This window comes from Sminthopsis crassicaudata, chromosome 2 (assembly GCF_048593235.1).
Source record: "Sminthopsis crassicaudata isolate SCR6 chromosome 2, ASM4859323v1, whole genome shotgun sequence".
Taxonomy (NCBI): Eukaryota; Metazoa; Chordata; class Mammalia; order Dasyuromorphia; family Dasyuridae; genus Sminthopsis; species Sminthopsis crassicaudata.
The window spans coordinates 88,928,261-88,952,193 of NC_133618.1; the positions used below are offsets into that span (position 1 = coordinate 88,928,261).

General features: G+C 36.5%; 1 long non-coding RNA gene across 1 annotated transcript; it reads left to right on the plus strand.

Annotated features, from left to right (window-relative positions):
• The first annotated feature begins 6,084 nt into the window (after nucleotides 1-6,084).
• Nucleotides 6,085-23,361, plus strand: LOC141553239 (uncharacterized). Its single transcript, XR_012485337.1, has 3 exons — nucleotides 6,085-6,227; nucleotides 22,175-22,407; nucleotides 22,788-23,361. It is a non-coding gene; the product is annotated as an uncharacterized LOC141553239 (long non-coding RNA).
• Nucleotides 23,362-23,933: the final 572 nt, after the last annotated feature.

Genomic DNA, 23,933 nt, shown 5'->3' on the forward strand with positions numbered 1-23,933 from the left:
TACTAAATAACTAGAAAAATAATTGTTTATATCATTACTCTCCTGCCCTATCCTGTCCCCCAAAGAATGGAGAGGACTTTAATAGATAATAATTCAAATGATTACATTCCTGTTTCTATAAATCTTAACACATACACTGTATATACTATACATGTCAATAATATGAAAAGGAAACATTTTCAAAAAGGATTTTCTGTACCATGCAACATCTTCATAGTCAAACAAATAATTGAAATGTATGAAAAATATAAGATTTCGTTATGGTTCTTTTCAGCTTTATATACCTACCCTCTTCCAACAGGCATATCTCTTAATGATATGTTAAGCATCAGAAGCATATGTTAAGATCAGAAAAGAAACTTTGGTAGCTACAGCCACAGAGATAATTTTGTTCAAGAATTCTTAGGTTATCAACATTGAGTGGAGGCGTAAAACAGAGAGCTATATCATTGCCAAGGGTGTTGGCCACTGCCATCAAAAAATATACTAGATGAACTGATGCAGAATGAAAGAACAATGAAAAACCATGAGAACAATCTACACTATGTCCATGATAATATAAAGGAAAGCAATGTGGAAAGATTTCAGAACTCTAATCAATTTAGTAACTAATCATTACTTTAGAGGACTGATGATGAAACATATTACCCACCCCTGGCAGGTAGGGAATGGACTAAAAATACAGGTGAGACATTTTCTGATGTGACCAATGTGTCCATTTGTTTTGCTCAACTATACTTATTAGTTACAAGGGAAAATATTTTTTAGGAGAGGGGGAAGTGGTAAAATTATGTTATGATGGAAACACACCAAAAAAGGGAAAAAAAGGAATCAATAAAACATTTACAAACACACGTGAAAACAAAAAGATGTTCGGAAAGGGACATAAACAGAACAATTCTATTACAATTCTTCATTCATCTCCAGATTGTATAATTGACTCATTTCTTCAGGACTTTCTTTACCATACCAGAGAAGCCTATTCAACCTGAAATTTCATTCTATTCCTGAATAACTTTAAAAAAGCAAAAAAAAAAAACAAAAAACCTAGGGTCTTCTTAATTAGATTTATTGATCAAGTAAATAATCTACAAAAGAAATCTCAAATATATGAAAAATACTTATTCCCAAAACTGTTACATACAAAATGATGCTGAAGTCATTGGATTAGTATAGTATTTGGTACTTAGTTTAAGAGTTGCTATGGCCTGGTTGAGAAAGGATGATCTCACTGTTGGGAAGACCTAGGGTTAAGTCCTGTTTCTGACATATAATAACTATGTGATCCTGGGAAAGTCACTTACTTCCCAATACTTCAGGTAAATTTTAAAGACTATAAATTAAGAAACAGAGCCAAAATGGCAGAGCAGTAGAAAAAAGTAGAGTCAAGTTCTACCTACAGCTCCTATAAACAGATCAAGAAAGCAAGACTGATTGTTAAGTCCAAGAAAAAGTTATAGTCATTTTTCTAGGCTCAGTCTACATAAGGAGACAAAAAGCTCTACAGAAACTAGGAATGGGGTCTAGGTAGGGATGGCCATGTGGAGCATTCCAGTTCAGGGAGGGGCTGCATACCAGAATAAGAAGAGATCTCAGATCCATCATATAGAGCCCTGAACTTGAGCAGATAAAAGGAATACTTGCCAATTGGCAGCTTTTTTTTTTTTTTTTTTTTTTTTCCCCACTGCATAATTCTAGGTCATAGATTCAGGGCAGACTGAGAAGGGAAACTGTGCCTAAGGTGACAAGTATCACAAGATAAGAGTGACAAGTATCACAGACATTAGACTTTGTACCAAAGAAAGAGCAAGTTCAAAGGCAAGGTGAAATAACCTGGTTCCAAATCCAGGAGCAAAGCTGTCTCAGGTGAATCTCATCTATAAGCAAAACCTCAAGGAAAAACACAACTTGGTTACAAATTCAACTAGAATTCCTAGGACAAATGAAGCAAGAGGTTTTTGTTTAACATCTAAAATATTTTTGTAGATTAAATGATCCATCATTTCCACCATCCATATCTCTGTAGCCTGAATCTCTGCCACTCATGCTAGATTCTCATGCAAAACTGCTGTAGCACTTTTAAAGCCTATACAGCCTTCTCAACAATAGTTTATGATGGATAAATTCATCACACTGTGGATTTAAGTTATAGTCTCCTGGGAAATATAGTACAAAAAATGAGGGAGATTTGAACATGTTGGAAAATGGAGTCCCTGAACATGATTCAATATTCAGTTTGAACTTAAATTCTTATACAAGCAAATCCTTTGTTATTGTTCATTAAGAAATGACATTAAATTGGGTCACTGGTTGATTGTTTTATAACAAAATCAGTGACTCTGTAGATTCAGGCATAACAAAGATCAAACTCAGGACTTGGGGGAAGAGGGAGCCAAGACGCAGAGATGACACACATTTCTCTCTGACCTTCTCTACAACCCTCAGGCTAATTAGCAAATCCAGCCTCTGAATTAGCTCAGCACCTGCAGAACACACAAATATTTGGAGTGCAACAAATTATAAGCATAAGATAATTTCAAAGATCACCATAAAAGGTCTGTTTCAGTTGGAAGTGGAGGGAGGCAGCTAAGTACAAGGCTGAGCTTGTGCTCAGACGCATCAGCACAGACAGAACAGAGTCCCAGGGCAGTGTGGACTCTTCAGGTGGTATAGATTCTGTGGGGCAGTGTGAACTTTGCATGGTGGAGAATCTACAGGGAAAAATCTACAGAAATCTAGAGCAGTGTTGGCCACTCTGCCCTGGTTGCAAGCCAGTAAATCAGCAGAGAAATTATAAAACATCTAACATAAACACAAAGGATCAATGGTGAATCCCAAAATACTAAAATCTCATAAGACCTGGCCATGCCTACCCAGCATCAGGAGTGAATCAGCACTGACCCAGCGAAGCCCACCACTCCTACCTCTCCTACCCAAAAAACAGACCTTAACTTAAAAAAAAAAAAAAGAATAAAAAAGTAAAGAGAACTTTGATGATAGACAGCTTCTGTGGTGACAAGAATAGATTTCAAACCCTGAGGGAACTAAAGGCACATTGCTCCAAATGAAGCCCCAAAAGGTAATATAACCTGGTCCCCATCACATAAGGCTCTCCTAGAAGAAATTAAAAAGGATCTTAAAAGAGAGCTAGAATAAAAATGGGGAAAGGAAATCAAAACTTTGCAAAAGAGTTTGGAAAAGGCATATAACTCATTAAAAGATAAATTTGATAAAGTGGAAAAAGAAAGCAACTTCCAGAAAAATAGAACTTGTGAAACAAAAAAAGAAAATAACTCCTTAAAAAACAGAATTTGAGAAATGGGAAAAAATTCCATAGAACAAAATAATTCATTTAAAAATTCAATTGGACAAATACAAAAAGAAGTAAAAAAAATAAATGAAGAAGATAATTCACTAAAATTCAGAACTAAGCAAATGGAAATGAATGACTCAAGGAGACAACAGGAATTAGTCAAGCAAAACCAAAAAAGTGAAAAATAGAAAAAATGTAAAATACCTTATTGGGAAAACAACCAACCTGGAAGATAGATCTAGGAGAAACAATCTACTATTGAGCTCCCTGGAAAAAAAAAGAGCCTAGACACCATCTTTCAGGAAATCATCAAAGAAAACTTCCCAGATATTATAGAATCAGAAGGGAGAATGATCATTGAAAGAATTAACCAAACACTTCCTGAAAGAGACCTCAAAATTAAGACCCCAAGAAATATTGTGGCTAAATTTCAGAACTATCGTTCCAAAGAAAAAATATTACAAGCAGCCGGAAAGAAACAATTCAAATACTGAAGAGCCACAATAACTATTACTCAGGGCCTAGCAGCTTCCATGTTAAAAGATCGAAGGACTTGAAAAGTGATATTCCCAAAGGTGAAGGAACTTGGAATGCAGCCAAGAGTAAATTACCCTTCTAAACTGAGCATTTTCTTTCAGAAAAGGATATGGTCATTCAATGAAATTGATGAATTCCATTTATTTTTTGATGAAAAGACCAGAGCTAAAAAAAAAAAATTGACCTCCAAATATAAAACTCAAGAGAAGCATAAAAATGTAAAAAGAAAAAAAAAATCTCTTGAGAACTGTATTTCTGTTATGGGTATACATGAGTACATGTATAATCTGATTTTACTGTTATAAACAGAAACTAGAGATGGAAAGGGATTTATAACAGAAAAAACAGAGAAAGTAGAGGTAAAATGAGGAAAATTACATCTCAGGAAGAGGCCAAAGTGGTAATTAGGAGAAATTTTATATCTCTGGATGCTTACTTGCATAAAATAGAGAAATAGAAAATCAATAAATTGGGTTTACAACTAAAAAAGCTAGAAAAAGAACAAATTTTTAAAAAGCAATCAAATACCAAACTTGAAATTCTAAAAATAAAAGGAGAGATCGATAAAATTGAAACTAAAAAATTATTGAATTAATAAATAAAACTAAGAGTTGGTTTTATGAAAAAACTAACAAAATAGATAAACCTTTAGTTAATTTGATTAGAAAAAGGAAAGAGGAAAATCAAATTGTTAGTCTCAAAAATGAAAAGGGAGTACTATATACCAAGGAAAAGGAAACTAAAGAGCCCATTTAAGAACCCAGGGGTCTCTGCAAAACATTTTGTGAAATGATCTATTTATAAACAGCAAGCAAATGCATGCCTGAAGCAGATAAAAATACCTGGTGTTCCTCAACCACTGTCACCACTGTCACCACTGTAATCTGAAAATCACAGTGACAAATAGAAGGGCTATTAGAGACCATCCATTCCACCTCAGTTTACAGAAAATGAGGATCAAAATATCAAGTGACTTGATTATGGTCACATAACTCATATGCCAAATCTCCTTCTCTCAGCATCTCTTCCTGGTTTAGATTTTGGCAATAGATATTTTTGAGGGTTTTTTCCTCCTTTAAGGAGAAATTATCACATCAAGATTAAGTTGCAATGTGGAACTTAAAAGAATCAGTCCAAGTTGTCTATTCCTCTGCCTCCCAGAAGAATAGTAATCGAAACATTACTATCTGTTTAAAAATTCTTCCTGTTTTATCTCTGTAACTCATCACACAGGAAATTTTACAATCTTCCTCCCTATTTGCCAATGTCCAATAACCCTGCTATCTAACTGAATCCCCTTTCCTAAGCCAAATGCCTCAATTTGTACAATGTTCCTCCCAGAATGATTTGATAATTCTGCAAATGAATTGTTGCTGTGGTTCAGTTGTTTCAGTTATATATGACTCTTTAAGACACTACTTGGAGTTTTCTTGGCAAAGATTTTGCAGTGATTGGCCATTACCTTCTCCAGGTCATTTTACAGGTGAGAAAACTGAAGAAGACAGAGTTAATGACTTGCCTAGGCTTACATATCTAATAAGTATTTGAGGTCAGATTTAAACTCAGGGAGATCAGTCTGGCACTCTATCCACTGCACCACCTAGCTGCCTATAAGTGAATTAGTTATCTTTTAAAAAATAATTGTTTCTCTTAAAAGCTCACAACAATGTAACTGGAAAACAACTGCAATCACAAGACCATTGAAAACTGAATGTCCCAAAGTATAAACAATATTCTTGACCCTAAAGCAGAGTTATGAGAAGACACATCCTCCTGACTCCTTGGCATATATAGGACTTTCATAAGTGTGGAAACTTGTAATACTTTTTTTTTGATGTGTTGATCATTTCTGCAACTTTAAAAACATGCTTTGCTATAAGGGATGGCTCCCCTGAAAGGGATAGAGGAATGGAGTGAATCTAGTCAACATAAAAACAAAAGATACTAATAAAAATATATTAATTTAAAAATAGTTCTTTGGGGTTGCTGACATGATCCAAACATCAAGACACATGAAATTTAGCTAATAGTGTGAACCTCATTTTGCAAGCTGGGAAACTGAGGCTAGGAGGATCAGTTTCATGCCATTCTCAGGACTCTCTGCCTTTTATGGAACTCTAACCACACTAGAGGAGTTGTACAGAGTATAGAATTAGACACTGGGCTGCAGCCCAATGTAACCATTCAATATCAGAGTGAGTCAGTGGTGGAGCCAAGAATGGAAAGCACTGATCTTGACTCAGGCCAGTACCCTGCCCACAGGGCAACTCCTTTTTCCTACAGAGAATAGGAATCTAGGGACACTGGGACAAAGCCCAAGGTGGCTGGAATGACTTTTGAAGAAGACAGAAGAATATCTTCGGGAAGAAAATGAGAAGTATTTTACCTATTTTCCCAAATTTTCTTTAACTCTATGATTGTTTGCTATAGATGCCTCTCCTGCTTCTGGCCTGTCTCTTTCTGCTTATTCCTGGTGAGGAGAGAAAAAATAGTTTGGGCTATAGCTGTAAGATTCTCAAAGTTTGGGAAGATAGTAGCATGGCTGTATTGTTCCTTAGCCTTCCTGCTTCCCTTTGGGAGTTTTCTCTTCATTCAAAAGTCAGTATTTTGAACAAGGGTGAGATCAGGCTGGCTGTGTGATCAACTTATTAGTTTTCTTCCTAGTTGTAGAGGACCCTGTCCTAAACCCAAAGCACATTCTGCCTTACATTTATCCCTTTCTTAGTTTGAGGTCCATAAGCTCGGTTTTTAAATCTTTTGATAACTCTGTTTCATTGTATTTACATCCCTCTGTAATTCTATGTATTTCATTTTATGCATTTAAAGACATTTTTCTGAGAAGAGATCCACAGGTTTTGCCAAATTGCTAAAGAGATCCAGGGCACAAAAAAAAAGTTAAGAAGCTCTGTTCTAGAGACTGCAGATATAGGAATTTTTAACAGAGACTTAACTAAGCTGCTTACAATTGATTCCCTCAACAATGAAATTGCTGAATGGAGTGCCAAGTAAAGCCAAAAAATCTAGTGGGGATGTGGGCTGACAGCTGGAATTGGAGTCAGAAGACCTGAACTTGAATTCTAGTTGACTTCTTGCATGAGTAAATTCACTGAACTGCTTTGTGACTCAGTTTCCTTATCTGTAAAATGAAGGATTAGGACTAAATGAATCCTAAGATCTTTTCCATCTGTATCTGTGATGCAGTGGGATCCTAGTGGGAAAAGTATGTGTGGTGTGTGTGTGTGTGTGTGTGTGTATGTTGAAAGGGGCTGGCATGAGTAAATCTGAGTTCAAATTCTAGCCTTTGGCCTTTGGTCAAATCAAGTCAAGTCATTAATCACTTATTAAGCTTATTATGTGCCAGGCACAGAGCTAACTTCTGAGGATACAAAGGAAAGCATTTCCTGTTCTCAAGAAGCTCAGAATCTAATGGTGGAAGACAATATGCAAACAAAGTGGATAGAGGGCTGAGACTGGAATTGAGAAAAACTGAGTTTAAACCTGGCTTCAGATCCTTCCTGGCTGTGTGGCTCTAGGGAGGCCACTTAAACTCTGCCTCAGTTTCCTCATCTGTAAAATAAGCATCATAATAGCACCTACTCCTAAGATTTTGTAAGGATCAAATGAAATAGTATTTGTAAAGCACTTTTGAATCTTAAAGCACCATATAAATATTAGCTAATATTATTGCTACTTTGTACAAAGAATATGTGTGTGAGTATATATATACTTACATATATATGGAGATATATATATATATATATATATATACACACATACATATGCATATATGTATTGTATGCATATATATTGCATGTAGATACCCACATATAAAAATACATGTACATATGTGTATATATAAAGATATAGATATATACATATATTTTTATGATGATTTCAGAGGGAAAGCAATAGAATTAAGGAAGCTGGGAAAAATCTTGCAGAAAGTGAAATTTTAGGTAGGACTTGAGGGAAGTCAGAGAAAGAACATTCTAGACATAGATAACAACTCATGAAAATGGCTACTGCAGGGGTCCAGGTGAGAAGTGATGCTCCTTGGTCAAAGTGGCTAATTAGCAAAGTGACTAATATTTGTTTGGCAAAGCAATCCTCATCTATGATCACATTTGCTCCTTACAAGAGCCCTGCTGTGATGATTTTGCTTTTACTAATAAAGAAACTGAGGCTGAATAAGGTTGTAACTTCCTCAGAGTCTCATAACTATAAGAGGCAGGATAAATGATTCAATTTTTTTGAACTCCAAGCCCAGAACTCACAAACAAAGTCACCTACTACTATCTAACTCACAGGCTCATAGGAGGTTGAAATGAGACAATTTGTGAGTTTATCAGTGTTTTGTAAACCACAGAGTGATAGGTCCAAGGGTCAGCTATTGTTATAATGATTTCTGAGGTTTCTTCTAGGTCTAATCTCTGAATTCTTAGGCAAAGCTGGAGTGACTCAATTGAGGTGATCTGAAAAGTTATAGGAATGCCTTTCTAACTGCTTCCCCCAGGTCTGATATTTTTAAGTATATAACTGAAATTCTTCATTTATTTTGGAAGGGGCAACTGGGTGGGCCAGTGAATAGAGTATAGGACTTGGAATCAGGGATACCTGAGTTTAAACCCAGCCTCAGCTACTTCCTAGCAAGTCACAACTTTATTTGCCACAATTTCTTCATCTAAAATGAACTGGAGAAGAAAATGGCAAACTACTCCATTATCTTTGGCAAGAAAACCCTAAATGGGGTCCCAAAGACTTGGACATGACTGAAAAATGACTAATGACTTCCTCAATCCTCATCAGCTCTTTTGTATCCTTACCTATAAAGTCAAGGGGTTGGACTAGGCTACAGAGTTTCTATGATACCTCCCAGCTCTGCTTCTCTATTATCTGTGTTTCTTCTTCTCTTCTTCCTTCCTTATTTTGAAACATGCAGCTGAGAGAAGAGGTAATTACTGCATTATCAATCAATACTTTCTTATTAGAAATAGTTAACTAACTTGCAGAGAATTGTGAAATGCTTAGGTACATTTTTAGCTGCCAACTATGTTGATTTTTTTTAATATCAGAGGATCATGGGATTTAAAACTGAAATGCATCTTAGGAGGTAACATGCAACCCTTAGAAATTCATATGGAAGCACAGAGATTCTTGGATTCATTTTATCCTATCTCATTGATTGAGTTGAAATTTAACATGAAGCTGGGCTCCTCACCATCTTTTGGACATTCAACATTTGTATCTTCTGTTCTCCTCTCCCAAAATATTCTGGTGGGATAAAGAAGAAACATTGGGGGAGGGGGACCCACAAATCTAACATATAATAAGTGTGTATCAATGAGATGCTCTAAAGGTTCAGAGAAGAGCATTAAGATGTCCATAGCTGCTTGGCTGAGGACTGAAGGCACAGCTTCCATTTGACTTTTAAAAGGCTTTCATAACCAGTCCCTTTCCTACTTTCCCAGTTTTCCTATAGCTTCCTCCATCTTCTCTGTTCTGTGACCTACAGGAACATTTGCAGACAGATATTTTTCTTTTTATTAATTCTATTTATTTGAGACAAAGAAGGATTTATGGAAGGAGTCTGGAGATGTGGGGAAATTTGAAGTTAGTTTAAAAGATAATCCTTAAAAGTAAAGGAAGAATATTAATAATCCAAAAAAAATTAAAGAGCAAAATATATAAACTGGAAGGTATATCAGAGATTCTCTAGTTCTACCATCATTTTACAAGTGAGCAAACTGAGGCATAAAGAAGCCTGTATGGTAGAATGTAAAGAACAAGGCCTAGAGTCAAGAAGACTTGTCTTCCTGCATTCAAATGTGACCTTAGTAGTTATGAGAACCTGGACAAGTCACTTAACCCTGATTGCTTCAGTTTCTTTTTCTATAAAATGACATGGAAAAGGAAATGGCAAAGCATTACAATATCTTTGCCAAGAAAACCCCAAATGGGGTCAACATAACTGAACAACAACAAAAAACTTTAGAACAGCTGAATTATACTTCTCTGACAATTGACAAATCATGTGGTCTTGGTCAAGTCATTTCCCTCTTCTGAAGCTGTTTCCTCCTTGGCAATAGTAAGAGCAGGTGAATAACAGATGGGATTCACTCTCAAATATTGTAATTGCTTATCCAGAGAGTTGTCCCTGCCATGATGTTCCAACACTTAGGCTGGAAGGGCCAGCAATCACAGATGGATTGCAATGGGAGTTAGACCTCAAAGAATGGGGGAAATCCATGTGAATGGAGAGGTAGAAGGTGGGGAAAAGCATGAAAAGGAAAATTGGGGGGGGGCATTAAATAATAAGGAGAAAAAGCTAAAAGAGACCAGGGAAGATGTTTGTGAATTGGAGATGCCCTTCAAAACCTCATTATCCAGAATCAAAGCCTGATTATGCATCAAGACATTTGCTGGAACTCTTTACCAGGCTTTTCACTACTAGGAGGTAACTGAAGCTAAATGGATTACTTTTTTTTTTTTTTGTCTTCAGGCAAGAGTTGTTGGAGGTGGGAGCGGTGGTGGGAGTATAGCAAAACTTGTTTCCTAGAAAACTCCACCCAAACTTCCGCTATTGTGCTTTGCCTTTTCCTTTGAGCCATTGTGAATGATTTTATGATTATCAGTAGATGGAACTCGTATTGTAAAATGTATGAAAAAGGGGGAGGTGTTTCCTGGATGCCCTTGGGGCCCTGGGCAGCCAGGCTGGGGCCAGACTCCTCAGAGGAAAGACTTTAGCCTCCAAATGGCACGTTCACTCTGAGAAGTGCCAAGTCCCTCTGTAGGGCAAAAGAGGAGAGGGGTGTGGAAGAAATGCCCATGCTGAAACAAGAAATGGACTTTTCTATTTCTATGACTCACCTGGGATGGAAACTCTATTTCTAATGGTTCCCCGTGGGAACCCTTGGTTTGCCATATTTATGTATACTCAGAGAAGAATCTGGTGTCATTTGGTAGAAAGAACACTTGAGTGGGAGTCAGGAGATCCAGGTTCAAATTCAGACTCTGGCACATTTGTCACTGACTGGAAAGTCATTTTATCTCCCTAATCATCACCTGGAATCAGAACGACCTGAATTCAAAACTAGCCTCAGCTGCTTGTAATTGTATTACTTCAGTCAAGTCAAACTTTTCCTAGGCTTAGTTTCTTCACCTGGAAAAGGGGGTAGTAATACCATCTACCTCTTATGGTTATTGCAAGGATCAGATGAGACAATGTATCCTTCAAAAACCTTAAATTGTTACATAAATGTCAATTGCTGCTGTTACTACTATTACTAGCAATAACATAACTTTTATATATATTTTTAACAATAACTGACATTTATAGTGTCATTATCAATGGACTATAGAATGTTAGTAGCATCCAGGTATTGTAGAAAGACACATCTTCCTCAGTTCAAATTCAGTCTCAGATACTCACTAGTTGGGTGAACTTGAGCAAGTCTTTAACTCTGTTGCCTCATTTTCCTCATCTGTAAAATGAGCTGGAGAAGGAAATGGCCAACTCCAGTATTTTTGCCAAGAAAACTCCCAATGGGATCATGAAGAGTCGGACATAACTGAAAATGACTGAATAATTAGCAAAATAGAATATTAAAGCTGAAAGGATTTTTTAGACTATCTAGTCATACTCATCTTTTTTAAATAAGGAAAAGGATTCTTTAAAAATGAAGTTAACTGCTTCATGGTGACATAAATTGTAAATCACAGAGCCAGAGGGCAAATCCAGTTGTCTCTAACTCCAGAATAGGTACTTTTCCCCACTCTGTTATGTTGTAAGTCCTGTTGGAGTTTGCTCTTTCCACTGTGATAGTGACCCTAGGTTTTCCAAAGTGATACCTAGAGAGAACAAGCTCTATCAGGTCTCGTCAAGCTGCAAAGTCTTCAGTTACACTCCTAGCAACAAACCATGTGACTGTCATCCAAAAATCAGCTTAAATAGGGTGAAATTTGTTCATCACCAGGTTAACAGCTGGGCAATGGTCTTTTTTCTTTTCTTTTCTTTTCTTTTTTTTTTGAAGCAACTCAAAAAACCATGTCCTATAGCATGGGAAGACTTATGATTTATGTTGGTAGAGAGAGCTGCCATACTGGATCTTCCTAAATAAAGATAGGCAATGAATGAAAAAGCACTTGATAAGCACCAACTGTGTCAAGCCCTGTTCAAAGTGCTAGAAAGACAAATTGAAAAAACTAGATACTCCCTATTATCTAGTTAGGGGAGATTTTACATATGTATGTGTATTCATATATGTATGTGTACATATGAAGTTTCACCTGAAGGGTGGATGGAAAGGCCAGGAAATCTTAAGGATATCTCTGGAAGGAACTTGGAAAAGAGGTCTTTAGAGTACATCATCAAATCAGATGCCTAGGAGTTTAGGGAGTATGATAGTAGGGCAGATGGGAAGGCCTGGAGGAAGGAAACAAACACTTATTAAGTACCTATAAAGTGCCAGGTACTGTGCTGAAACTCTGAGAAGTAATGCTTTTAATATCCCTATTTTCAATTAGAAAAAGACAGAGGGTAAGTGGTTTTTTCAGGGTCACACAGCTGGTATTACCGGAGACTGAATTTGAATTCAGGTCTTGCTGACTTTAAGATTACCTAGATGCCTGTGGAGGATGCACATCAGGTCAAATTAGCAGGGCCTATTGGTCTTTCATCTTCCCAAAAGGACTCTAATTGCTAACTCCTAGGTTACCCAATTTATGATTCAGGATTACAGTTCTTGGCTCACATGGTCTTTGTATACAGGCTTTAATCTTAAAGGCTTTATCCTGGAGCTTAGTCCCCATCACCATCTCTTAGAACAAGCCCACAATTTTCTCAATTTCTATAGTAGCAAGTTTGGGCTAGAATGACTCTAAATTCACTTCAATAACTATTGCTTCTGCTCATGCCAGCTTCAGTTTTTGTGCAACTTGGAAGCATCTTCTTATCTGGAAACTACCAGGTGGGAGGTCACTCAGTGAAGGTAAAAGTACTAAGGCATCTATTTGTCTATCTGATAACAACAGTGGAGAGGTCTGTTATCTTCCTGAGGCATAAATATGAGACTTATCAAAATAGATGATAATTATCCACTTCTGGTGATTGACACAACCAGAAATGTCCTAAAAGGCATTATCAAATAATTATTAAGCCTAGACAAGAAAGTGGACACCATGAGGTTACATATCCTATCTATCCTTCAGGTATCTTTGCTGTTGATTAAGGGATGGATACAGTGGCATGCTGGCAAATTTTTAACAACTGGCTCTTCAGGGGAGCAGAAAAATACTCATAGGACCCCTCAAGCTTAATCTGAATTATTAATATTTTCTCTATCACTTTCTTAAGACTAGGCCAGCAACAAAACAATCACTTAAACTCTGATTTGTATATTTGCCCATTTCTAAGGTATAAATACACAAAAGAGTAAGCAGATGGCTTTCTTGAGCATATTCAGTCTGTTTCCAGAAGACTTTTTTCCTGTCACTAGACTTCAGAAGAGTCTGGAAGAGAAAATGAGATTGATGACTTTATAAAACTGCCTCACTTAAAGCCAACTCATTAGCAAGTCAAAATATCACTCCATGATGTCCTTGGTCTTCTTAGAAAATGAAGGATGAACAACAACAACAACAAAAACATACCCTGGATATAGAAGAGAAATAAGAAAGTTGGCAAATGAACATCTGGTTTTTGGGAAGGTGGTGGCAGAGAATGGGATTTGGATTTCTGGACCAGAATTTCAGGGATAGTAGATTCCTGACCAGGGACAAAGTAAAATTAACAATGGTTAATAAGGATGTTTTTGCCAGATGTCTTATAAGTCTAGTCAAAAGGATTTTAAACTATGGGGATAGATAGAAATAGAGATAGAGATAGAGATAGAGATACACACCTGCATATATATATATATATATATATGTGTGTGTGTGTGTGTGTGTGTGTGTGTATGTGTATATATATATATGTACATATAATCAATATCTAAATAGCTTAAGTTAGTATAGAAAGTCGCTACAAAGAAGGACAAATAGCATGTGAGAAACCCATAAGATAGACAAAAAAATAAAAAAGAAGCCTGTACCAAAATCTATATTTCAGATGTATGTCTACAAAAGTCTAGTGGTTTAGGCAGCAAATCAGAAGCATTTGAGCTCCTAACTCAAGGAAGAAAATTTTACTTCTAAGTATCACTGAGCTTTGCTATATAACAAATGACTGGACCGTGGCTCTAAATGTGTGTACCTTTGTTTCAAAAGAAACAGGTTAGGCTAAATAAATTTTTAAAACAATTTTTTTGGTAGGGACAGCTAGGTTCCATAGTAGATAAGTAGATAAGAATACCAGCCCTGAAATCAGGAGGCCTGAGTTCAAATTTGACCTCAGACACTTAATACGTATTACCTGTGTGTCCCTGGGCAACCCACTTAACCCCAATTGCCTCACCAAAAAATAAATAAACAAGGTAGGTATAATATTCTGGTTAGCTTTCTAGAGGTCTCAGGACCAGCCTTGGTTTTAGCAGAACAATCACCACGAAAATAGTCAGGAATAGAGTCCAAAGTCTTTATTATCTCCTTCACAGTCTGTCTCCTTCGCCTAGGGCCGGACTAGCTTTCTGGGAGATCTTCTGATGGGCCTTGGTCTCAATGGAGAAGTGAAGGACAAGCCAGCTACCATGAAAGTATCTTCAAGTGTCTTCCAGTCCTCTTCTAGGTCTGACTCTGACCACTTAAAATACTCTATTACGATTAAATCCATTCATCATACTGAATATTAGCCAATCATTATATCACTAGGGAACCATTATTTCTTGTAAGATTAAATCAGTCATACTGAACTAGAGAACTATTACATCACTGTGCTAAGTATTAAGTATATATAAACTAGATAACCATTGTCTCATCAATTCCTCTGAGTTAACACCTTGTTTCAAGTATACTTCTCCAGAATTCTGGCTCTCTATAGGTAAGGAGGAGAGAAGGGGAAGAAGAGGAAAGATACAATGTAAGGAGAGACAATTATGTCTTAAAAATCTGAATTAAGAAAAGGAAGCACAGTGCAAAGTATCTGAGTTAAGTTGAATGGAAGGAGAAAAAAAGTGATTTTTGTCCTTGCAGTAGACTAAAGATCACTTGGACAAAATAAGTAAAAAGATGAGTTTGGGGAAAAGATCAAAAGTATGGTGCAGGATAGATCAGTGATGGGAGAACTGCTTTGAGCCCAGCTTTCACAGCCAACATTTAGAGAGAAGGAATCAGCCATCCTTATAATTGCCAACCAACTGCCATTCATAGAGCAAACAAGTTGAAATAGCAGGACGCCCTGAGGACGAGGTGGAAGGTACATGAGCCAGGGAGATTAAGTAACCACCACTACCTTCTTGACCATCATCTTCCCTCAAATCCTGATGGAAATAGCCCAGGAGCCTACACCCAGGAGTCTCATTCCCTGAACCACCAGACATGCTTCCATCCCAGCCACACAGCCATCAACAAAGAGAGAAATCATTTTGGAGAGGAGACCCACTTTCATCACTACCAACAACAGCTGCTGACCAAGTGCCACCAACAGGCAGATAAGTAAAAGCCCTGAGCATGGCAGCACTCCCAGACCACTGCTCTTGCTTCCAGATCAGTTCTTCCATCTATCATCCAGAGAAGCAGCTCTTGTGGAAAGGGAACGAGATGCCAAGGGCTAACCAACTGCCACTCAAAGGGCAGGCAAGCTATCCCAACTAAGCAACAAGGTAAAAAATAGAAAGAAGCATGTGCCAGGCTGGTCAACCACCATCATCTCTCCTCAAACCCAGAGACAGCCTAGAACCTGAAACCAAGAATCTTTGGAGTAGCAATGCTTCTATCCTAGTGTCCCATCCAGTATCATCCTGGGAAGCAACACCTGCTGAGATATAGCTTGGCAACTGTTCCTGGAGGAGCCATAATTGTATCTACTGAAGACTCAGAAAAGAAAGTTGTAACCCAAATCCTGGGCAATGTCAAATAGTTCAGCATGAGAAACATATGATAGTTATCAGTGGAAATGGAGTTAAGAAGAAGCATTGCCATCTGCTTTGGGACCCTAAGAACTACGGGACCTTTCTCTCCGATTTGTAGCTGAAACCTTCTATATGTGTTTTTTCTTGCATTAGCTCCTTGAGGAAAGGGACTGTCTTTCTCTTCAATTGGGATCCATGGCATTTGTCATAGCACTTTGCACATAATAAGTGTTTAACTAATGCTTCATTCATTCATTATTCAAACTCTTGCCAGCATTGTTTCTCTACCAAAAGCAGAGCAGAAAATAATTTCTTGAATTGCCTTAGTGATGACTTTATCCTTAAAAAAATGAAAAAACAAACAAAAAAGAACTTTCTGGATTTGGATTCTCGGTATTAAGGAGGAACTAGTTTCTAGGATGGAAATGATGGGAACTCTGAGCAAAAAAAAAAAAAAAAAAAAATGAACACATTCCTGGAATTTGAGAGAAGAGGAAATCCAGGTCCAATATGACATGCACCCTGGATTTGGGGAAAGTAGATTTCAAAAGATTAATAGGAAAGACAGGCAGGATTCTGTCGATTAAAATGCAACAAGAAGTTATTGATTCAATGTCAAAATGGTAAGAGGCAAAATACCCAGGGATCTGTGATTGTCTCCGTGCTGCTAACTAGTAGATGAGAAGTCCAGACACAGGCATAGATAATAACCTAATCAAATTTACAGATGACATAAACCTACTTATATGTGTGTGATTACATGTGTATATCACACTTTCTTTTCAGTCCCTTAAAAATGGTAAGGGTTCTGCTCCTGAAGTTTATAAATAATGAAAATGGTTGCATATTCTAGAGCAGCATATACTGGACATTGGAAAGGCTTGGTTATTTAATGACGAGTGAGTATCAACAGCAGCTCATCTAATCCTGTTCAGCAAAGCAAAAAATCTGTGTCATGGGGAGTCCCACATTCACACTGGCAGTTTGCATTGCCCAGATGGGCAGAAATGCTGAGTAAATGCCAAGCAGTCTATGGTTTTAATCGAGTCAGCAAACTTCTATCCGTCATCTCTACCTCCTCTCTAGGCAGCAATTCTTTGTCAAGAGGCATGTGTGTGCATTTGTGGATCTATCCCATCAGACTTCAGTGCTCAAACTCTCATCTACTAGTGAATTTTACCACCTTTTTTGAATTTTCTTTATTTTAGTGAACCTCTGTTTGTATGAACCTGGTTTAGAGTTTATTTTTCACAGAAGTAATCAACAGCAATAAACATGGCTAATATTTATTTAAGGCATGCAAAACACTTTCACAAATACTATTTCCTCATAACAAACATAGGAGGTTAAAAACTATTTTTATCCCCATTTTTCAGATCAGAAAATTGAGGCAGACAGATGTTAAGTGATTTGAATTCAGGTCTTCCTGAATTCTTCTAGTTCTCTATCCATTGAGCCACTTAGCTGCCCACAGCATTAATTAAGCACCTACTATATGACAGAATACTATAGATTCAAAGAAGAGAACCAAACACTCCTTACTTCAACAGAGGAAATAATTCCTATATATATATATAAACAGATTCAAAAACTTGGGGTCTGTATATAACGGTTTTTCTTACCATAGACTCAATAAGCAAATGGCATACATATATAGCAGGGAAACAATTTTTGTAGCTGAATCCTTTCCAGTTGTGTCCAACTCTTCATGACTCCATTCGAAGTTTTCTTGGCAAAGATATTAGAGTGGTTTGCCATTTCATTTTCCAGCTTATCTTACAGATGAGGAAACTGAGGCAAATAGGATTAAGTGACTCGATCAAGGTAATATTAAACTACAAGCCCACCACTCTTGTTAACTCCAGAAGTTCCACCTCACCCTGACAAAAGAGAAACCCAAACTTAGTCTGCAAGCTATTTCTGTTTACCCTTTATACTATCCCTCCTTCATTGTTCTTTTGTAAATTGTAATTTTGGGCTTCCTCATGCCCAGAATGCACTTCTCTTTTTGGATGATCATCTCAGATCTTCAGAGGGTGTCATGCTTCCTGACTTCTAGTCATATAATAATACCAGTAAAATTCTGGTACTTAGAAATTAAGTTGACAACGAGGTGACACAGTGGATAAAAAGATGTGCTGAATTCAAGTCCAGTCTCAGATACTTGGGGGATAGGATTGTTATTTGTCTTTCTTAAAACATTTAAGTCCATAGAAATGATGGAAAAAATTTTACAGAGATATATGGAAAACTTAAATATGATCACACTTTTGATAGTGTAGGCAAACTAACCAGATAGGTAGCTGTACTATCAAGGTTGTCTTCATATCATCATGATACCTTCTAAACAGTAGTCTAGGTTATAAATAAGCAAAGTATAAGTTTTGGATTGACAAGCTGCAGAGCTGTATGGAAGATGTAAGTAGTACTCTTCTATTTCCTCTTCACCTTCTTCAAAAAAATTCACACCAACTTCCTCAGTTCCCGCATCAATAAAATGGGATAATAATAGGACCTATTTCCCAGAATTGTCGTGAGGTTAAAATGATGTAATATTTGTAAAGCCTTGGATATATTAAAGTACTTCATAAATACTGGCTATTATTCATTATTCAGAGAGAAGCTGGGGGGTCATTTTTCCAAAGACCAACCCAGTCTGCTTATTTCTATATGTCCTAGTTGGGATCCAATTCATTTTCTATTTGCAATGTTAGTCTAAGACATTCATATACTGATGATAAAAGCTTTCAAGATTGCTCATCTAACCATGTATCATGGTTTGGATAAAAGACATTCTTCATACACTTGATTGGTTTTTCCTTTGAAGATAGTTAAGCCACGTGCTTATGTGTGATTATGGATTGAATTTAGGGGGCTCTGCAGCATTGCAGACTTGATGCAGTCAGCACAATACTATCCACAAATAGGAACATCTGAGGGTCTTCACCATCTCTAATAAATCTTTCCAATTTAGACCCTGGTCTGGATTTCCTCCATGACAGACATGAATACCTTTGGTGAGCATATTTCCCTGTTTCATGTGTCTCTTCATAGAACTAACCAGATGATTATATAAAAGGGCTATTTCTGCTGCTTATCTTTCAAGGAATATCATGGATTTTTTTGTTCTAATATTTTTTTTATTTCCCCAGTTATATGTAAAATGATTTTTTACATTTGTTTTTAAAACTTTGAGTTCCTGACCCTAATTTATAAGAAATCAAACCATTCTCCAATTGATAAATGGTCAAAGGATATGAACAGACAATTCTCAGATGATGAAATTGAAATTATATCCACTCATATGAAAGAGTGTTCCAAATCATTACTGATCAGAGAAATGCAAATTAAGACAACTCTGAGATACCACTACACACCTGTCAGATTGGCTAAGATGACAGGAACAAATAATGATGAATGTTGGAGGGGATGTGGGAAAACTGGGACACTGATACATTATTGGTGGAGTTGTGAAAGAATCCAGCCATTCTGGAGAGCAATCTGGAATTATGCCCCAAAATTATCAAACTGTGCATACCCTTTGATCCAGCATTGCTGCTAGGGCTTATATCCCAAAGAAATACTGAGGAGGGGAAAGGGACCTGTATGTGCCAAAATGTTTGTGGCAGCTCTTTTTGTTGTAGCTAGAAACTGGAAGTTGAATGGATGCCCATCAATTGGAGAATGGTTGGGTAAATTATGGTATATGAAGGTTATGGAATATTATTGCATAAGAAATGACCAGCAGGAGGAATACAGAGAGGCTTGGAAAGACTTATATCAACTGATGCTGAGTGAAATGAATAGAACCAGAAGATCACTGTACACTTCAATGTTGTATGAAGATATATTCTGATGGAAATGGATATCTTCAACATAAAGAAGATCCAACTCACTTCCAGTTGATCAATGATGGACAGAAACAACTACAACCAGAGAAGGAACACTGGGAAGTGAATGTAAATTGTTAGCACTACTGTCTATCTACCCAGCTTACTTACACCTTCAGAATCTAATACTTAATGTGCAACAAGAAAATGGTATTTGCACACATATTTTGTATCTGGTTATATTGTAAAATATGTAAAATGTATGGGATTGCCTGTCATCTAGGGGAGGGAGTAGAGGGAGGGAGGGGATAATTTGGAAAAATGAATACAAGGGATAATGTTATTAAAAAATTACTCATGCATATATACTGTCAAAAAAAATTATAATTAAATAAAAAAATAATTATAGCATCTCTGAAAAAAAAAACTTTGAGTTCCAGATTCTCTTCCTTCCCACCCCCTAATTGAGAAAGCATATGTGAAATTATGCAAAATATTTCCATAAAAGTTATGTTGCAAAAGAAAACATAGATCTCCCTCCCTAACAAAAAGTCCCCAAGGGGAAAGAAAGGTTTTTTAAAGTATGCTTCAGGCTGTATTTAGACACAATCAGTTTTTTCTCTGGATATGGATAGCATTTTTCATCATAAGTCCTTCAGAGTAGTCTTGGATCATTGGATTGGTGAAAATAGAAAAGTCATTCACAACTGATCATCTCACAACATTTTTATTACTTTGTACACAGAGCATTTCATTTTGCTTGAGCTCATGGAGGACTTTTAAGTTTTTCTGAGAGCATCCTGCTCATCATTTCTTAATAGAACAATAATATTCTGTCATAATCCCATGCCACAATTAATTCAGCCATTTCCCAATTGATGGATATCCCATCAATTTCCAGTTCTTTGACCTGAGAAAAGAGCTGCTAAAAATATTTTTGTACATATAAGGCTTTTTCCTTCTCTTTTATCTCTTTGGGATTAATGCCTAGTTGTACATCTTATTAAGTCAAAGGATATGCATAATTTTATAGCCCTTTGGGAATACTTCATACCTTTTGATCATTTATTAATTGGGGAATGGCTCTTATTTTTTATAAATTTGACTCCATTTTTTTGAATGAATAGCATATGTTAAAGGAGAGTCTTTAAGGTATTTTGCCATCAATTTTTTATAATTATTCTCTATATCTTTTAATCATTTGTCAAGATAAAAATCTGATAATGATAACTAATATTTACATAGTACTTTAAGATTTGCAAAATATTTTGCATATATTATTTCCTTGATAACGAAACTGAGGTAGAGGTTATAAGTGACTTACCCAGGGATATACAACTCATGTTTGAAACAAAATTTGAACTCAGATCTTCCTGGCTCCAATAGTAGCATTGTAGCAATTATATCATGATGTCTTCTTCTATTTGTTAAAGAATATTGCTTACAAAAGCCTACTGTTCCTTTCTAATATCTCCATCATAGATATCCTCCATAGTGTAGTACAGATAACTCATACAAATTTTACATAGTTGAGAAAATAGATGTGATGGTCATTATTGTCATATTTCAACCTATGTTTAGGTGTGTCAAGAAGGGGCTTTAAGATTTGAAGTGCATTTGGGGATTATCAGGAATTTTTTTTTCTCAGTGGTTCGTAGAACTTTAGACTTAGAGTCAAGAAGACTTGAGTGCAAATCTTACTTCAAAAATTTACTAACGATGTGACCTTGGGAAAATTATTTAATGTGTCTCAAATTTTGTATAATGGATATAATGATGACATGTAACCCATGGGATTGTTATGAAGATCAAATAACATTCTAGCTCTTTACAAATGCTAGCCACTATTATTATCCAAATCCCTATCATGTGAATATGATCATACTAAAAATCTGTTTTAAAAAACCCTCCAATTTCACTTTCTCAGTAATCAAGAGTGACTTTCTTAGCACATCTCTGATTTAGGGGTGTCTTAACTGTCTTTCTATATTGTCTCCCACTCAGGAAGCTTGCTTGAGATCTTATAAAATCTTTTATAGCTTTTCTGTGGCTAATGAAAATGAATAGCTCTTTATGTGTGTTCTGATTCCCTATAATGAAATGTCTATGGCAAATCACCTAATATAGATGAACTTGTTCTTTCTTCTATAAAATAGTTAGAGTTGTGGGGGGGTAGGTAGACAGAGACTTTATTAATGCTTATTATGTATTTATAATCATATAATAATTTATACATATCAGTACATAGTACTAGGAGATAAATCAAGCAGGCAGTCCCTGTCCTTAAGAGATTTACATTGTAATGGGAGAAATAAGTAGAACTAAGATTTCTGGAAATATGAGGCAGAAGTTCTGCTATAGGAGCCAAAGATGGGAGTCCAAGGGTTTAGTGGGGAGAAGATAGAGATAATAGTCCAAGCTGAGATTGAGAATAGCTGTAGCACGTACATCACAGGATTGTTGTGAGCAAAAATGTTCTGTAAACTTTAAAGGTTTTCCAAAATGTGACCTAATATGATGATGGAATGATGATGATGATGATGATGATGATGATGATGATGATGATGATGATGATGATGATGACAAAGTCTGAAACCAACCTTCAGAAATCATCTGATAAATACTAAAAAGCTGGATGTATCATCTCTTCCAGGAGGATTTATATTTTAACAAATGGCAAAAGGACCAGGGTAGAGTTCCACAGTTTCAGATGTTTGTGAGTCAGGTGAGTGAGTCAGAGAGGAGGGGGTTTCTGAGGCTTTGGAAAGCACCTCATAAAGACAACTACCTACTTTCAACCATTTGTTGAACAAGGGGAATGTAAAGTATCTGGAATTGAGGGGGGTAATGTGGGGAGGGAGAAGACACTATGAGTTGGAAGGATCAGGAATGATATCATATAGAAAGTGATACCTGAGTCTTTGTCAAATGTCCTATCCCAAATGTTTGAAGGAGCCCTAGTTCCAAATCTAATTCCCTTATTGTTCCGTCTATTATTAATTCAGTTATTTTCAGTAATGTCCTACTCTTTATGGCCCCATTTGGGGTTTTCATGGCAAAGATACTGGAGTAATTTGTCATTTCTTTTTCTGGCTCATTTTACAGATGAAGAAACTGAGGTAAACAAGGTGAAGTGGCTTGGCAACAGTCATGCAGTGAGTGAGTGTCTATGGCCACATTTAAACTTGTGTCCTCCTGACTGCAGGCAAAGTGCTCTATCTACTGTGTCATCCAGCTGCCCGCTACACTCCCCAGGTACCTAGAATTCTACCAATAACACTACTAGTCTCCTTTAGTGTATTGTCTCCAATTTAAATGTATGTGTTTATTTTGAGAGGGGTTATACTTTATTACCTATTAACAGCTGATTAAGGTTCTATTAATCAAGCTGAGGGAGTTATAGATGAGCAGGGTTAAAGTAGGAATGGGCCTTAAAAACCATATAATCCAATCTTTGCATTTAACAGATGAAGAAATTGAAGTCTAGAGAAATAAAGTGACCCCCCCCAAGGTTATACAGTTAGCAAGTGGCAGAACCAGGGTTTGAATCCAGATCTTCTGGCTTAAAATTCAGTCCACTCCATCCTGTACCATGCTGAATATCAAGGGGAATAGATTGGAAGAGATTATGAAATTCAGCTTACTTCAACCATGTCATCTATCAATCAACAAGCATTTATTAGGGACCTACTGTATGCCAAGCATTTAAAGAACTATAAAAAGAAAGTTGATTTCCTCATGGAGTTCCAGTAAATACAGGGATAGAACACAAAGTAAATACAAATATGCAATACTATATTATATACAAATGCAAAAATAAATATATATATATACACAAACATGTACAATATATATATATATATGTATTATAAAATCAAAATACTTTGATGGAGGTGGGCATTAAACATTGAGAAAAGGCCTCTTCAATAGTGCCAAGAATTCCAAAGGATAGTGGTCATCAAGGAGAACCCTCCTGGCCTGGGGAACAGAAGGTCTGGCTGCAGAGAAGATGAATTGTGAAGAGTATTAAGGATCAGACATGTTTGCAATTTGTCCTAAAGGCAATAGGGACCACTGAAACTTCTTGAGGAGGGAAATGACATAATCAGGTCTCCACTTTTGGAATATCAACTTGGCACCTGAACAGAGGATGGATTAGAAAAGGAAGAGACTTGATGGAAACCAAAGAGAAGACTATTTTAAAAAAAAGAAGTGATAAGGACACAAGCAAAGGTAGACAGATAAATATGT